Consider the following 19,001-nt stretch of genomic DNA (forward strand, 5'->3'; position numbering starts at 1 on the left):
CAATGCGTGTTCATCATGCCTATGAGATTCTTCTCGCTCTGAATGAATGAAAATGCAGTGTGTAACCAGTAGTCCTTATCTACCCAACCAATGAAGGAGCCTCATACCTGTGCCCAGAAGTAAAGGCTTATTCTTAGAAGTGATGTTACTGGCCTTCCATGTATTCCAAATGAACCAAGAACTTGGAGTGCTGGCCTCACCGTCAGATACCCTGACCTTGAGGCAAAACACGTCAACATTGATTGCACCAAGTCTATTGAGAAAGTGCAAGTGCCAACAAACTATCCCCTAAAAGGCCAAACAAATTGCAAGCCATATAGTCAATTACCTACCACATGATGCCTAGGATGGTGTGCAAGGATAGCAAAAGAGCACCCCATGACTTAGCCAGTTCATTACAAAGAGAAATAAATTTCCTGGACCCAAATCTGGTGGTTAGTGCCATCCAGTGCCACGAAGAATTATGCTGGCTGTGACCTAACTATGTGATATGCCAACAAGCTGAAATAGACAACCAGCTCCACTTCATTTGCCCCCACAAGAGACTCCAGCAGCTGTCCAGAAGAAACCAAATGGCATAGTGGGCGGAAAGATATGCTTCACATCTGCCTCCTTTAACCACCCATCCAGGGCACCATGCCAATCCATCCACAACAGGTGACCATTCAATCTGCCTATTGCAAGCCAGCTTGCACCACATCCTAACCTCCCCAGTGGGCCCTATGGGAGGGCAATCCTTCCACAGGCACCGTCCATATAAAAGGCTAGGAGAGTATATTTAAGATAGTTTTCTCTTCTTCAAAACATCATTAGGATTGAAAAATGCATCTCTTGCTTACACATTTTGCATAAATACATGGTAAGTTATCAATTGATGTTCAAATAACTTAATTGAGTTTGGGGGGGGGGAAAGGTCATTTAATTGGCCTATTGAAATGTTAACAAGAACAGATATGGCATGGAATAGACTTTAATGGCTGCAGTGTGGCACTAATGTCTGCATTCACTTGCAAAATTGTTAATTAGGGCACTTTGGTAGTTCATTTGCTTTTGTATTGATGTACTTAGTCCAACAAGAGAAATCAGTTTTGTATTCTATTTACATGGAACAGAGGAGCCTTAACATACATGTTCAGTACCAATAATTAGGAAAATAAATAGTACATGCAAGTTGTTTTGTGAATAGTACCTGTTTTTTCATTTGCAAATTTCCAGTTTGATCAGACATTTTCTAGTATTCACTATATTTCAGTTCAAACTGATAGCATGTTTTGGTTCACCTTAATCTTTTCAGTAGTGTGGTTTAAATGCTGTAGTGTGGTTCAAAGATGTTATATTCACTAGCTATTTCAGGATTTTTTTAAAAAAGAATCCCTACTGTGAAACAAAGTCCCACATTCAAAAAGGACTTGGATCTGTGTTTGCTGTTTGCCTAGGATAAGGTGTAATATCTCTTTAAATATATCTAACAAGAATAACTTATGTAGTACAGTACTGGCTGGCCTACAGTTACAAGTGCTGCATATTAGGAAAGCAGTTATTTGTGCAGAGGAAGTGTATAATGCTTCTCCCACAAAAAGAAAACTTTAAAATATTGTTGTTGGGGTTTTTTTGTGAGAAGTGAAAAAAATGCATTGATTATAAACCTGAATTTTAGAGATCTGAATCCTTACATTGTTTCAGAAAAATGACTGGATCCAAAGCTGTATACTTGAATTGGCTGTAAGAAGGTTGTATTATGTACAATGTTAAAACAAGATGGCACTTTATACTATAGGGCGTTATTTATGAAAGCAAGTGATAAGATAAAAAAGGCAAAGAATAAATTGCTGTAAATAGTAATTTTACAACAGTGGTTCTGTTGCTCCACAACCACAGAAATCTAGAAGGAAAGAAATTATACAGTGTGCCAAGAGAAAGTCAGATCTTCACACTTTCTAAATGAAAAAGGTTTTATGATCCTTGTATTACTGTCCCATGGGCAGCATTTGATATTCTTTCATACTGACTGTTCTTTGCCTTTTAACATAGTTTGCAATGATGTGTTTCTTTTAAACTTCAGAGGCTCTTGTAGAGAGAATTGACATCCAGCTTCATTTTCTTGTATGTGTTTGTGAAAGTACTTATGTAGAGATCACAAATATGCACACAGCAGCTATCTAACTGTGCAAATTTAATCAGAATCCCAGAATGTGTCATTGTGACTGTATGCAAATGTATTTACATAGGAATAGGTCTTTGGTTCTTTAAAGAAGGCAACAAAGTTGAAAACTGAGGCCAACAAATAAATGAAAGTTTCTCTAAATCCATTGGATAATAGAGGCAGTGTTAAGGCTAACCACAGTGTTGAACTAAACAGAGGGATTACTCCTGGGTTTTGCATCAGTTGTTTTCTGCCGGGTGGCCTCACTTGTCAAAAAAAAAAAAAAAAAAGTTTAACGGGAGAACATTCACATGGCACATTGAGAAAAGAAGTATGCTTAATTCCATCAAAGCTCAGAAATCAGTCATTAATTTATTCTAACCTCCAATTGTTGGTCATTTGTGAAACATCTGGCCTTTAAGTCATAGGAATCTAAACATAAGTACAATGTGAGCACTTCTCAAGATGTAAGTTTGGTATAATGGGGGACAGTGTGTTAGCATGTGTGTATGTATATGTGTGCATGTATGTGTATATGTTACATATGTTTCAACTGGTACTTCATTTCTGAGACTTTGAGAACATGTTAGAATGAATCCTTCGTTTAATTTACTTTAGAAATTAGATTATTGTTCATTTGCATCTTAGAAAAGTTCTGCCATTCGAAAGAGTCTCTTTTTTTCATGGTGGGTTAGCAGGTAGATATTTAGCAATCTTGCAGCTTACAAGTCAAAAATAGTTTCTAATGAAGTTGAAATTCAAGATAGAAAATGTATAAAAGCTTTCAGGAAAAACATACCCTATTTTCCATATGGCTAACTAATTGTTATGATATTTGTTTTAAAGCTGGACTTAGACACTCCTGACTGCCCTCTAATTTGATATGGCTGGCCCAGACGATTCTTATTCAAGAAACTTTGGTAGGAGAATGCAGTGAAGGAGATAAATAATTTTGCAGCCATAAGCACATTGCAAAGTATAGAAAATAAATCAGTCGTTTATACAGTAGTGAGTAGAACAGTCCCCAGTTCATTTTAATTCGTTATGGGTTTGAACCTGGTTGGAAAGTAGCAAAGTGTTTTGAAATAGATTTGGTGAAATCCTGAAGTTGGCAGAATCCTATGTTTGACTGATCTCAAAATAATGAAAGACAATGCACTACTACTGACTTCTAAGAGGCATTTTTGTGATATATTTTATCATATATAACTTTAACATTACAAAATGTCTTTGATGAAGCCACGCTATTGCAGGTGTGCTGGGAGGGAAACTAGAATTCAAATCTGACGGCCAAAGAATAGCTGTGTAATTTGGGTATTTCGGAGCTTTCACAGTCTCAAGAAATTTACCTGCATGGATGGATTTTTTTTTTTTTTTTTTTAAGATAACATCCTCTCTATAGTCAGGCCATTTGTTTTCCTGATAAGAAGAAAGAGTTTGACGCAGCGATGATGCTATTTTGACAAACACAGTGATGCTATCCGAACATATAACAAGGCAAAGCAATTTTTTAAGACTTTGTATAAATTGGATCCTTTCGATTAATATTAGCACAAATCTTTAATCCATAATCCATTGCAAGTTTTTCAGGATCAGTAACTCCTTTCAAGGCAAGTTTTGTTCTGACAAACTAGGAGAATATATACAATAGTGAAAATTATGTCCCCTCATTTTTCATGGATTACATTAAAAAAAAAAACAACATATTAAGTGTTGCTCGGTGTATTTGGATCTGGCTTGTTTACTTGTTCCTTTTGTAATGTGACCAAATTTTTGTAATATGTGTGTACATATATGTGTGAGAGAGAGAGAGAGTGTGTGTATGTGTGTGTGTGTGTACGAGAGAGAGAGAGAGAAAATAAGAATGTAGATGCCATATACTGAAGTCACGTTTAAACTTTGTTTAACCCATCATTTCAGAAGTACTGATGTCAAAAGTACTGTTAGGATAGTAGAGATGAGAGAAAAATCACTTTAAACAGCTTGTGAAATGTAATGTTTGAAATGGTTCTTTGAGAATGTGCAGATTATGGCTTGCATAGTGACTCTTCCCAGCTTTCTGGGAAATGAGCTGTTGACATTCTTTTGGGTCATCATCCAAGATAGGAGGGCAACCACAAGGATTTAGCAGATAAATGCATCCAAAAAGACCTTTATCCATTTCACTGCAACTTGGAAACGTTCATGTCGAATAGCAGCATTAATGTAGCCCTTTTAGCCCTTCAAAGTGAGCCTTATATTTAAAAAAAATCAAATGACCACAGTAATAACTTCTTTAGGTCTTCTAAGAGGTAATTCATTATTTACATAATTCTGGAGCATAAACCAATCTTTTTTTCAGGAGTCTCTGAAATAGAATTGGGAATTTATACAGTGAAAAAGATGCTTTTGAATTCTAATCAACCGAATCTGTCTCAAATTCATTTCTAGTTTATTGTAAACATTAGAATTTAAATTAATTTCTTTTTATCTGGTTTTTGAAGAGAAATAGTAACCTGTTTTCACATTTTGTTTTGGGTTGGGGGGTTGACTTTGCAATTTAGGTGTTTGGCTGGGTGGTTGCTGATAGCATGGCAAGGGTTATACATTAGTATAGGTTATTATAATATAAATAGAAAAAAAAACTTATTGACTCGAACTAAAATGATACTATATAGGCTGAATGTGCAGGAAAGGTTCCCACAATGCACTATGAAAACCTAGGCTAACAAACACCCTGCTGCGTTGAAAACCCCCAAAAAAGACAAAAGCACAATGAAATAGAAAGCTTACCACCGGTAGCTTTCAAAATGACAAACTAGGCAAACTATACATCTCCACCACTCCAATTTTGTCAGAATGCTAATGAGCTTGCTCTGATCTTTACTCGGCTTCCCGTGTTTTCTACATCTTCAAGGACCACATGGCGCTAGCAAAATAAAGACAACTAAATGAGAATTTCGAATGCTTTTTGTGTCGGGACCTGGTGCCTTTCAGTTGACGCACTCGTTGAATATTCTCAACTTAAAAGAGTACAACAGGGGGCTGGGTATGAACTTTTTAACGGGGGGACATTTGTACAAAAGTAAATTAGTGCGATGAGGAAAATATGAGAAAAATTTCTGATTAATTTCCACTCCATAATATCAATGACACCTTCAGCCCCACTCGTACTCTTCTAACAAGAGATGCTGATAAAAGATGAATGATTCTGTGTTGTTCACAGTGAATGTTTAGTGGTTTTTTAATAGCAGCATTCTACATAAAAGGCACCAGGAAGTACTCTGCATTAGCAGTTGAGATCACTAGTTAATAGGATGATGTCTTTTAGCTTTTGTCACAAGATTATTAGAAAGGAGGTTTCTGTTCTCATCGTGGCATAGTTTGGAGTGCTTGTTGAGTACAAGTACTAAAATACAGGTTTCTCAGTATTGTTTCACATGTAAAGTAAAAGGCTTTTAATGCAACACCTTTTACTTTTTTTACCAGGTGATTTTGTCATTGATCTCTTATCTGCCCCCTTTAGCTGTATTAATCATTTGAAGTGTTCTGCTTTTCAATGGGCCCTTAATGATGTATGTGTGTATAGATTCATTATCAAAAATAAATCCCCCAAAATAATGTCCTATATCTTCACAAAGCTGTATTTACCAGTTTGTATTGTTGACTGCTGAATGCTTAGTCTATCTTTCTATATAATTTAAATTTGTAATTATTTTTTTTAAAGCGTACTGCCTAAAACAAGCTTTGTCTTTTAAATATAATTAAAATCTCAAAAAGTAATGACACATCTGTAGCCACCAGTGTTAGTGGTAAGAGAAAATAATCATGAGTATTCAAGTTCACTTGAGAGACAGAGACCCCAACTCCATCCAAAATCACTTCCACTGCTGCCTTATGGATCATTAGGGTAGGATGCATTTGCATATCTGTGCAAGTTCAAATCTAGGGATGCACTCTTTGTGTTTGAGACAGGGTGTGTCCCTTTTTTATATTTGCATATTAGTGTTTTCAAAATTATACTTATTTGGGCTTATTTAGTATTAATCTGCTTAAAACACACAGAAAGATTTAAGATCTAACTCTACCACCCTTTCTCACATTGAGTAACATAATACTCCATGATTAGTCCCATTGGTTTCTAATCACGGAGTAAGATATTGCTCAGCATGACAAATGACAACAAAAATAAGGCCCTTTTATAGAAACTAAGCAGTAGAAAAAGTTAATAGAAGTATAATTCTAATAATTTCAAATATTCATGCATATACATAAAGAGATACCTGTAGTTTACTTAAGTGATAGACACTTTATGAACTTTTTATATTTTAATATCTTGCTTAAATCAGCAAAAATAAATAACACTGCAGTTACTACAGCAGTTTGCCAGATTTGCGGTCAGTAGACAGCATTATTTTTACTTACCTCAGCATAATTAATTCTAGGTGCATTGAAACCTGGCCAAATAATGAGATTGTAAGGAGGTATCCAATCATATTGTGGGAGATTTGAATGCACACATAAAACCATAGCAACAACTAAAACAGCATGGCAACAATAGTTGCTACAGAAAAGGAAGAATAGAAATATATTCCTCAAAAGTATCATCTTTTTATCTTTAATCATAAAACAGGGGAGGGGAAAAAATCTTCCCAAACATTTGGAATACATGAATGTTGCAGATCTGGCGCTAGGGTTGCCATGGGTAAGGGTTTGTTAGCATTTCTTTTATAAACTTCTCTGTTTTCTTACTTAACCATACAAAATTACTCTAAGGATGAGAACTGATCTGTAAGAACTCCACCTAGTAGCAAATAGTGTGGGGCCGAGGAGGAAGGGCCTTGAAACTGAAAAACAATTAATTTGTTGGGTATTTTGTTGTAAATTTATAACAGTCCACAAAAAAGTGGCATCTGTAAATTTCTGCTATTTTAAAATCAGCAATTTTATAAAGCATTTCATTAGATGTATGTCCTCACCATGCATTATAGTTGATAACTCACTCATATGGATGAATGGCTGCTTTTTTAACCCTTAGCATACTAAATATAAGAGTAAAATTTCGACAGATACCAAACCTTAATCTGGGTAACATACATATGAAGACTTTAGTGTCTGATTCTCATTTACATGAAGGCTGCTTTACACCAGCTGACAGTGTCTAATAGTGCATATAAGTGTAACCTGGATAACTTAACTGAGTCACATTGAAATCAGCAGGACTCAGTGCAAGTATAGATGTACAAAACCCTTTGGTAAAAATGAGTTCTTCTGCAAGTGTTTGCACATGTCCATTCTGCTGTAGGTGTGGGTGTGCCTCGTGCACAGTTGTCAGAGAACTTTTTACCTCAGTGGTACCAGTCAGGGCAGCTGTAGCGCCTTCTTTCACCACATGCCACTGCGTGCTGGTAGAAGAGGGTGGGGCTGCCCCCAACCTCCCTCAGTTCCTTCTTACCATCACCGATGGCTGTTGACGCAATCTCAGACTTGTCGTAAGTGATTCTGTCACTCCTTTGTATATATACCCTGTGATTGCTAGGAATTAGTTAGTTAGTGAGTTAAGTTTGTTAGTTTTAGCGATACATATTAAATACATATTTCTGCACCAGTTTTTCATCTTTCGTTACGGGGAGCTGTACTGGAACAGGTTTTTAGTCCTGCCAGACTTGCACTCAGTCATGCCAGTCGGTGACCCATACCTGGCCTACTTGAAATCTTTGGGAGAATCCCACATCAGTCACAAATATGTAAGGGATTAACTCAAAGAAGGATAGAGCAACGAGGCTCAAATGTTTGCTCATGGAGGCAGCACTTCACTCCCCATCAGACTCGTCTCACATGGAGAGCACCCCAAGTTCATTGGCTTCGGTACAGAGCGTACCAGAGATGTCTGCAGCTCCTTGGTCCCCTTCACTGGCACTGAAGAAAAGGCTCAGTCCCTCACTCAGGTTTGTCAGTGCGGTAGCCAAGGAGAGGCAGAGCCTTTACGACACATTTGGGGGAAAGAGTCTCTCTGGGGCACTCTTCAGCTAAGAAGAAGGGATCGCTGCCTCTGGAGCCTATGCCAGGTCTGTCAAGGGCAATCCCTGAAAGAGCTCTGTACCAGAGCCATCAATCGTTGCTATTCCTAACCATCCTGGAGACAGGGGGCCTGCTTAGCCTCTCGGTACCAGTTATTCCTGGTGTGCAAGAAGGTTCACAGTCCGTACTGATGCTTGTGGAACCTACCTCATGCTGTCAGGAACTCACAGTACCATTACTTCCCAAGCTTCTGCAAAGGCCGATGCAGTTGAAAGGGAATCCTGCAATGATATCCCCAGTACTGCCTTCCCCACTGGTTCTTCCTCGGTGGTGGCAGCTGTTAATGAATGGGAGAGACAAGGACACCAAGCATCCATGCCGAAAGGCAAAGATTCGAAGAGGCTAGACTTGTTTGGATGCAAACTTTATTCCACAGAGCATCTGCAACTCAGGATTATAAACCAACAGCACTCCTGAGCCACTATGATTTCACCTTCTGGGAGAATATTATAAAATTTCAAGATGAGTTACCAGAAGACTGTAGACAGGAATTTGCAGTAATGGTGGATGAGGGGAAGCTAGTTGCCTTGAACTGGTCTCCAGGGCAGTTTAGATTGCGTAAATGCAGCAGCTCAAGCCATGGCATCTGCCGTTTCTGTGAGAAGATGTTTGTGGTTACAGTCAAATGGGCTTTCCTCAGAAGTCTAGCAGACCAACCCAGGACCTCCCTTATGAAGGTCCCTCTTTGTTTTCGGATAAGACCGACAATAGTACTCCATAATCTAAAAGATTCCACTGTGATGTTAAAATCCCTTGGTATCTGTACTCCAACAACAAAAAGGAAACAGTTCCATCCTCAGCTACCATTCCAACACCAGGGTTTTACTCCCCAGTCTGGAGATCCCCTGAAGAGAAAGGGCAGGGATTATAGGAGACGACATCCACCACCCTCCTCTTCAGCATCAGTGGGCTTTTCCCATCTCATCACCTCATCCAAACAGGCGTTTTGATGCATTGGTGTAGGGCAGTGTATCAGTGACTGTAGTTCTATCTATTTCCCACCTTTTGTTTACAAATCACTTATCCTGCTTCCTAAGTGCTTGGGCCCATGTAATATTGGATCGGTGGGTCTTAAGCACAATGGAACTGAAATATGCCCTCCAGTTCATTTCTGCCCCTCCTACACTCTGCCCTTCCCGATCCTCTTCAGGGACCATTCCCATGAGATCATCCTTCAACAGGAGGTCCAGTCATTCCTTCAAGCAGGGGCCACGGAGGAAGTCCCATTGGGCCTCAAGGGGAAAGGTTTCTATTTCCACTACTTCCTTATCCCCAAAGCAAAAAGAGGTCTCAGGCCTATTTTAGATCTTAGAAAGTTGTACAAATTCCTGAAGAAAATAATATTCCACGTGGTTACTCTAGCCTCGATTATTCCCTTCCTGGAACAAGAAGACTGGTATGCTTCCCTTGACATAAAGGGCGCTTACGTCCATGTTGCAATACGACACAACCATCGGAAGTTTCTCAGATTTGTGGCAAACAGGTCCCATTATCAGCTCCCGTTTGGTCTCTCAGTGACTCATCAGGTGTTCATGAAGTACATGGTGGTGGTTGCAGTACATCTACGAAAATCAGTAGTTCACGTGTTTCTGTACCTGGAGGACTGGTTGGACAAAGGTCAGTTCGAGGCTCAGGTGCTAGCCAGTGCATCCACCGTCCACTGGGCTCCTAGTAAATTGGGACAAACGAATTGTAAAACTGGTACTGAGGAGAGTTTATTGGAGCAGTTTTAGACACCACAGAAGCCAAGGCCTTGCTATCACAATCCAGGTTCAAAACACTGCGGGGCTTAGTGGCGTGACAGAAAGCATATCCTCTCCCCATGGCGCACAGCTATCTCAGCCTCCTGAGTCACATGGCATCATGTACCGATGTGGTTCAACCTTACAGGCTGTGCCTCAGAAAGCTGCAGGGATGGCTAGCATCGGTGTATGCCCCAAGTTGACATCATTTGCACAAGGTTGTTCAAGTACCAATGCCAGTTTTGTCATCTCTGAATTAGCGGATGGACCCTCTGAAAATCTGTGTGTGGGTCTCCTTCATCCCCACCACTGTCAACCCTCACTCTGTTCACAGACATATCAGCTCTGGGTTGGGGGGGTCATATAGGGTCCCTGCAGACTCAAGTTCTTTGGTTCTCTTAGGATCATATGGCTCATATAAATGTCAGGGAGTTGAGAGCTGTACAACTAGCCTGTTCAGCTTTAGTAGGAAAGAACTTGTTAATTTGAACAGATAACTCTGCTACTACACTTTACATATGCAGAAAGGGAGGAGCCCGGTTGACCTAGTTATGCCAGGAGGCAATTCACTTCTGGGACTTTTGCATAACCAATTCAATTCATCTCAGTGCTGCCTACCTTCCAGAGAAGCAGAACATGTTGGCAGATCGACTGAGCAAGACCTTCTCCAATCACCGTGAGTAGTCTTTATGCCTGGACATTGCCAGATCTATCTTCCAGCTCCTGGGGACTCTCTCCCAGGTGGACCTATTTGCAACAAAGTCTGACAGAAAATGCCACCAGTTCTGTTCCCAGGGACGTCTCTGGCCAGGCTCATTGACAGATGCTTTTTGCTACCCTGAAAGAACCCCCTCCTGTATGCCTTCCCTCCGATTCCCTTGCTGCCCAGAGTCTTGTTCAAATCAAAAAAGACAATGCTTATCTCATCCTTACAGCACCAGTGTGGCGCTGACAACACTAGTACTCGACCTTACTGACCTTGTCAATCAAACCTCCGCTGTCTCTCCCCCTGGGTCCAGACGTGATTTCTCAGGACCGTGGCCACCTGCTCCATCCCAACCAGCAAGCCCTCTACCTGATAATGAGGATGCTTCCATGGTTAATGCCTTTGGAGACATCCTGTTCTAAGGATGTTCAGAAAGTGCTTTTCAATATTAGAAAACCCTCAGCTGGGTGCCCTTACCAGGCTAAATGGAAGCACTTCTCCATTTTGGTCCTCTCAGAAAGGCATATCCTCAGAGCATGCACTCTTGAACCTTGTATTGGACTATCTTCTCTACCTAAAACATCAGAGTTTGTACCATCTGCTATTCCTTCTCAGCCTCAGAAAAAGTTGTCATGAGGGAAATAAAGCAACCACTGGTAAACATCAGGGTAATGTGCTTCATACTAGAGCATTAGACATTGTTATGAGGGCTGTAAGGCTAGCCATCCTATCACTTCAAGACCACATTTAGCCTTCATTTAATGGATAAACAACCAAGTAGGGCAGGGAGAAGAACTCTGGTCTGAGAATCAGCAGTAGGCAAAACAGAACTTACTGTCACTCAGAGCAAGCCGTCTGACGTGACTTCTCAATCCGCAAGCAAAGTAGTTCAACTGCCAGCATTTTCTTCCAACTGAGTGGTCCCTGCAGTTCCAAATTCACCAGACAATCTGCTATTACTAGGGAACAGCAACAAATACGAAATTTCCCATGTTTTTGCAGCAGGTTCAGCGACCTCAGGGGATGGACTATTGATTAATTTTTCCTGCAATGTGGACAGTGATCTGACATACTTTATCCTAGGGTTACCATATTTCAACCATCAAAAAACAGGACACGGGGTGCCGCCCTAGCCCCACCCCAGCCCCGCCCCCTCCCACTTCCCGCCCCCCATCAGAATCCTCCTACCCCCTACCTGTCCCCCCCACCCTAACTGTCCCCAGGACCCCACCCCCTATCTAAGTCTCCCTGCTCCCTGTCCCCTGACTGCCCCAACTGCTCTCTACACCCCCTTCTCCTGACAGCCCCCCCCAGAACCCCCGACCAATCTAACCTCCCCATTCCCTGTCCCTTGCCTGCCCCCCCACCAGGCCGAGGGAGAGCTGTGGGCTCCACGTGCAGCCAAACAAATAAGGGCTGCTCTGCGGGGGAGGGGGAGGGACTCTGGCTGCTAGAGGCCCCAGTGGCTGCGAGCGGCTTTCAATCAGGCACAGCCGTCCAATCAGCCGCGCCGCACTCTGCATGAGGGGAAGGGGGAAATCCCGGACATTTCTACCTTATTAGAAATCCCCCCTGGACGGCCATTTAAAGCTAAAAAAGCCGGACATGTCCGGGGAAACCCGGACGGATGGTAACCCTACTTTATCCACCAGTCCTCATTTCTTCTTAAGTACCAAGAGATTGCAGAAACTGAAAATGGCCAGAGCATCTCTAATCATGATCCTTCTGGATTTTGAACCTTGGTCATGGTACTGTGAATTCTTGAGTCTGTTATTTCTAGCAATGCCAGACCTACTGACTGATCGAATTCCTGCAGGAGCATATTTTATTTTGTATTCTAAAGTTAAAAAGTGTCACCCCCTACAGGATTCTGTCCAACTGTCTTCAATTGAATCTCACCTCTTGCCATCTTCATTCAGGAATCATAAACAATCTGTCCTCCTGATCCGTGATTGCCGCTTGAGTCTTCAATATGATCCTTCATAAAATGTGTAGCCTCTTGTTCAAGCCCATGCATTCTGTTTCTACTGGCTTTCTATTAAGGTAATTTTCTGGTGGTCATTACATCAGCATGTAGAGTGGAGAAAATCAATGCCCTTTCATGCATTTTGCTTTTATTGTCTTTCATAATGATAGTTACGCTCTGGATGGTTCCCAGTTTCAGAACCAAAATAACTCTAGGTTGCAGAGATAACAGGCCACTAACCTTTTGTCCTTCTGTACTAGACAAGGAGAAGGCCTGGATTTAGTGTTGAAGAAGAGCTCTGTATGAGCTCAAAAGCGTGTCTCTCTCACTAACAGAAGGTAAAAAATATTACCTCAGCCACCTTGTCTCTCTAAGGAGAAGGCCTGGCATTTCTTGTGGTCAGAGCCTCGAAGTCGTATTAATACAGTTCTCAAAAGTTTCAATAAGGCTCTTTGTATGTTTTGTTTTCGCCTACTAAGAAATTACAGAAGGTTTCCTGATTGATATTAAACTAGTTAGATATGTTCCTGCCGTAAAGAAATACACATTGCTGGTCCTCTGAGGGTTGAGGCCCATTTCACTAACGTTATTATGCTTTCCTGGCCTGAAATAAAGTCAAACAGAACACAGTAAAATAACTGGGTCAACACTGGTTCTCCACTTGCGAAGTAACTCCCTTCTCGCCATGTGTCGGTATATAATGCCTGCATCTGTAACTTTCACTCTCTGCATCTGAAGAAGTGAGGTTTTTACCCACGAAAGCTTATGCCCAAATAAATCTGTTAGTCTTTAAGGTGCCACCAGACTCCTTATTGTTTTAGTAAAATAACTCTGTCTGGAGATCCTTGGCTACTTTTACTAGATATTGTGTGTATATCACTGTCTCTTTGGAAGCTGCATTCAAACAGTGTGTCCAGAGTGCAGTTGCCAGAGAATGCTTCTGCCTAACTCATAGGTGTTGGAACTAGAGGTCCGGGGGGTGCTGCAGTACCTCCTGGCTTGAAGTGGTTTCCATTATATACAGGGATTACAGTTTGGTTCAATGGGTCTCAGCACCCTCACTATACAGCTTGTTCCAGCACCCCTGGCCTAACCTGCCTTCAGTGCTTTCCCACCTAGATCAAACTAGGAGAGGCAAGAAAACTGCTCTTCAGAAGGTTTAACACCAAACTGCAACCCCATCCTGTTTATCTGTTGATGGCTATTTTTGAACATTTCTTAGCGAATTCGGTTAGTCTGGCGTAAGTAAAGCAGTTCTCATCTGCGGAAAGGAGGCTGGGGTTTCTATGGAGAGAGCTGAGCATTCTGATTCTAAACTGCTCGTTGTGGAGTCCATGATGGACCAGTTCATTAACTCCAGACTTGGGGAGCTTTTTGCAATAATTAAATTTTATGGAAAAAGCACACTCTTTTTTCCATTTTGATACTCAAAATGTCATAAAAATATTTTAAGCAAAATTATGAAATTACGTGTTTCCAGCTGACGCCCTCAGTTGTCCTCCAGTGGTAGCTAACAATTTTGTCCTTCATATCTAGTTTCCAATTGAGTCATATGCATAACCTCTTAGTCTGCTTACCTGAATGAAATAAAAACCCCTGTTTTATTAAGGCGTCAGAAATGCTCTGCCTTTTTCCTGTGCTCATCCACTAGCAGTAGATATTTAACAGACTGACCTATGCCTTTACCTATCACCTAGCCGTGTCCAGCAATACTGTTGTACTAGTTAGTTTCTCGGGTTCCCTTGGCATTTTTTTTCTTTTCTAGTAATCCTCTCAAAAACATTTATCATAATGAGAAAGAGACTTCCTAGTAAATAAGCCATATTTGGCCAAGATTTTCAAAAGTCACTAGTAATTGGGGGGAAGGGGGCCTCAGATTTTGATAACCCAAATTGAGACCTCATGAAGGAGCCTGGTTTTCAGAAAGTGCTGAGCACCAGATCTCTGAAAATTGAGCTCTTTTAAGGTGTCTCAAGTTTAGCACCCAGAATCACTAGTCGCTTGTCAAAATTTTGACTGCAGTTCTCAGTCTGTTTGGACACAGGTAGCAGATTCCTGTTAGAGCTGGTCTAATTATTCCTTGCAAATAATATTTGTTAATTTAGCCCTTTCTGCTACCTTCTCTACACCTTTCATTATTATGTATACTTTTATCACATTTCCTTTTATTCATCTCCCCTGTGAGGTAAACAATCCCAAACTTTCCAATCTCTCTTCATATGAGAGTTTTTATATGCCCCTAATCTTGATAGGATAAATGAAACTGTTTAAGCAGGCAAAGAAGACATATTTTCAAATGAATTTCAGGGTAAAGTATGTGAAACTTTAGGCATTGACTAACCTTTGTAGGACTATGACTAGGTGGTCATCTAAACACTCTCAAATAACAACTACTATGTCCCCATAAATAGCAGTGGAGGGAAGTTGGCCAGTTTTTTCATTACTGGACTTGCTCTCGTTCACATACGCTGGCATTCTCCTGCTGGCCTCTTCACCCAAGTGTGTTGAGTGAAGAAAGCTTCTTCTATTCTATTTTAAAACTGTGTGTAAACATCAGCAAATGGCTGAAGAATGGGCTGTGTCTTAAGTAGTTCTTTTTCATGGTGTTCTGTTGAAGTAAATGGGTAGACGTGGAGTTTTCTGTGTTTAACCATTACAACATAACACATAGAATACGCAGTACAAATAAAATGTAAAAACAATTGCGCTTAAGGCAGCATACCTAATAATTTCCGTAAACCTGCTATTTCTTGCCAGACTGAATGTGCTGGTTTTGGATGATGATAGAAACCTTTTATTAGTTATCTTCTGTGAGTTGTAATTCATTTTTGCAAAGCAGCTTAATATATTTAAATTGAGGATTTCTAAATATATTTTATTTTAGTCTAGTGGCTTGTCTTGATGAATTTATGATGGCTTAATGTGTAAAGGATGTAATGTGTCCATCCATTTACACAGTAAACTAGTCTTGTCCCTACATGTTGCTACTGTTTCTCCCATTTAAGTAGTGCTCGTAATGTTTTGTAGCACTTTCTTCTCTGTTTTCTTAGCAATGTGCAGTCATACTACGTTAATCCATGTTTGGTTTATCTAAATGTCTCACTGCCCAAAAGGTTTAAATGGTTATAAGCTACATGGTACATATATGTGCTATTCACTGGTTGATCTTAAAGTGTTTGGTTTGGGATTTTTGTTTTTTTGTTTAGCTGGGGAAAAAATGGTGCTTTCAAATTGATTCAGCCTAACCATTTATCAGACTACTATTTATTAAACTGTTTAACAAGTAATCAGCATGTGAGTTACCCATTAGTAACCCCTGTAGTATCTAATGGAAATTATATTTTATAAATCCATGTTCAAGTTCTACAGTTTATTCATTTGCACTGTCCTCCAAAATTGTAATGTATTTGTAGTTCAGAAATGGTACAGATGAAAGAAGAAAAAGGCCTCAATCATTATTAAATAGCAGCAATTCAAATAATAATTTGGTGCATGAGATTAACCAAAAGATGTGAACCATTTTGGGGGGGGGGAGGTTGGGGGAAAGGCGGCAGGGAAGAGAGGGTCATCAAAATCCTGGCTTATTGGACAAAATCATTGAACTTTTTGCTACAGCCTTTATTCAGTCTCATTCAGGAGATATTACAGTGCACTGCAGAGCCAAAACTTAAGTCAATGGGAATTGCCTGTATGTTTCTGAGGGTAGAATTCGGGCCTTAACTGTTCCAACCTTGGTATCGTGATCATTCCTAATCACTGAGGAGGGATCTGGTAGATGTCAAGTGAAGAGAAGAATAGAACATGCATCCTTCACCACTCAAGCCAGACAATGAAAGAATATGGTGATGTGAGAGAATTTGCCTTGATTCCTAGGGGAAAATAAAACAGGAATTTGATTTAAAAAATAAAGAAACTAGAAAAACATTACCAAAAATTCTCATCACAGATTGTCCACGAATAAAATATGGCATTACAAACTGTTATGTTAGCTTTTCTTGTTGCATCTTTCCATCACTTACTCTGCATTTTGAATGTATGTGATGCTTGCAGCACTAAAGAATCTTAAAATAAGACTTTTTTCCAGGAGTCATTATTGTAACTATTGGATAAAAAGGTATAGCCATAATTATGTGTTACAAATACTACATTCTGCTAGATAGTTAACCAGGTGAGGTTAAACAAAATAAGATGAATTCTGGGCTTTTTAGCATACTGGCAGTCTTCATTTTAAGCTACAACGTAGAGTGCTTTATCCTGAGATTAGGTATTGTGGCAGAAGCTAAAACTGCCTTTTTCTCTTAACTGTGCCAGAATACAACCTCCTTTTCTTTTTGCGCTAACAAGACTGCTTTACCACCACAGCCCACTCTAAGTAATTAAATCAATCCTTTGTACTTACCGTATTCTCCTCTAGTGACGGTACTAGATCTGATTATATGCTTCATGCATATTCAAAGTACGGCACTGACAGCTCTTTAATGAGCTCTTACTTAATCAGTATGAACAATGTTCATCTTGTTCTTTTTTTCCTCATACATTAGAGCTAGGAACAGTTGGGGAAAAAATGAAACATCCAGCATTCATTTGAAAAATATATTGTACTTTGAAAAGTGTCTAAGCTGGGGAAGTTGCATTCTGCCCTTTAAAAGTCTGATGGACAAATTGGATTACTAGTATTGGATTAAATAACAAATGGTTAGAGGAGAAATGAGAAAAGCTCGCTGTGATCACAGGCTTTAATATTTTTTGTTACTTATAAAGCTGAAGGGGTCTTTAACCAGTTATTAAAGTCAGGATTAATTTGTAATGGTCCAACTTACTAGCATTAAAAGGGTTTGGATTTTTTTTCTTAAAAAAAAAATTAAAACAATGGTGTAATGCATGTATTATAGAAAAAAAAACAAATTTAAGTTGAAGATCTGTGGGCTATTTATAGATTTCCATCATCTTGTACTGGCTCAGATAAGGGGTTTGCACACGCAGTATCGATTTGTTCTCGAACATGTTTTTCATTTCATTTAAATAATCTGTGTTGTATTGTTTCTCCAGAGAGCAAAGCGGATATTTTCACATTTTGAATTTTTAAACATTTGTGGTTGAATGATTTCAGTAATCATTTAAACTTGGAAAATAAACACATAGCAGTTGAACAGTTTTACTAAGTGGAAGTGTGAAATTAGTTGTGGATAAGGAAAATCCCTGTTTTTGTTTTTATTTAGAAATAGTAAGTATCAATTTAACTTTCAAATATCACTGCTGTATCAGCATTCAATCTTCTTCATTGAAAGTGTTTGATATGCACTCTCCATTGAAGAAAATAGTGCTAAATTGAGTAAACTAGCTAATAGTACTATGTTGCTTGAGAGTAGCAATTTTAAAATTATTTATGTTGTCATGTATCTTACCTTGCTCGTCTCTGAAATATCTATTTAAGTTGTATGTACAAGAATTTAAAAGCCCTTGGTCAAAAAAATAAGATACCACAATCTACTGCTATTAATATTGCACACATGTGTCATTTCACTGATCAAAAAGACCTTCACTGGGGTACAATTGGCCTTTTTCCAAATTGCAAGCTTTTTCTCAGCTTTTTCTTTTTACTCTTTCTTCTTTTGTTGCTGCCCTGGGATTTGTGCCTATCGCAGCCGATATCACATGACCAGTGTCAGGGCATCACATGGTCCAAAATGAATACAAAAACAGCGGCCCTAAAAGACAGATTAAAAATACTGTAAAACAGTAAAGACTTTGTTGACTCACTTTCAAAAAAAAACCCTATTCTGTGAATACTTCATACATTGAAATGTAAGCATAAAAATATTGAAGATGTACAACCTCTTTTTGTTAGTCTCCAAATTGACAAATACAGCTTTTCCATAGATTTATTTGAATATATGCTGTAGCTCACTTCATTGTACTTTTAGAAGGAGAAAATCCACATTAGTACAAAGAAGCAGCATCTTAAATTATGATCTCACCCTAGGATGTTTGTCATGATAGAAACTAAGGGCCCAATCCTCGGGTGGTCTACATTGGTGAAGTGAATGTTTCTATGTCCCCATTTTCTGTTTGTTGAAAATGGTTTGCAGACTCATCCATTAGAATGCTATTGTGGTGTAATGTATTTGTAATAGCATCTTTTATCCAAAGATCCCAGAGTCCTTTATAAACAATGAATTAATCAATTAAATGTTGTAATCTGTGTAATTAGTTATGAGAATTTTTTTACCTGCATGATGAAGGGGGAATCAAATCTCATGCTGGTGCACACAAATTGATCGTTTGTAGGGATAAGAAAGTAATCCCCCATACTCCTGCCCCCCATAAAAAGAAAGTCAGCTGACTCAGTGCAGTTCAGGGGAAGGTTGTCTTCTTCTAGAATAC

At 39.5% G+C, this 19,001-nt stretch overlaps 1 protein-coding gene across 12 annotated transcripts in view; it reads left to right on the forward strand.

Moving 5' to 3' along the window:
- The window catches only part of EHBP1 (EH domain binding protein 1), a 332,067-nt gene that overhangs the window by 301,716 nt on the left and 11,350 nt on the right, over positions 1-19,001 (forward strand). The gene's annotated exons all lie outside the window — the stretch shown is intronic.

The sequence above is a fragment of the Malaclemys terrapin genome, chromosome 3 (genome assembly GCF_027887155.1).
Source record: "Malaclemys terrapin pileata isolate rMalTer1 chromosome 3, rMalTer1.hap1, whole genome shotgun sequence".
Classification (NCBI taxonomy): domain Eukaryota; kingdom Metazoa; phylum Chordata; order Testudines; family Emydidae; genus Malaclemys; species Malaclemys terrapin.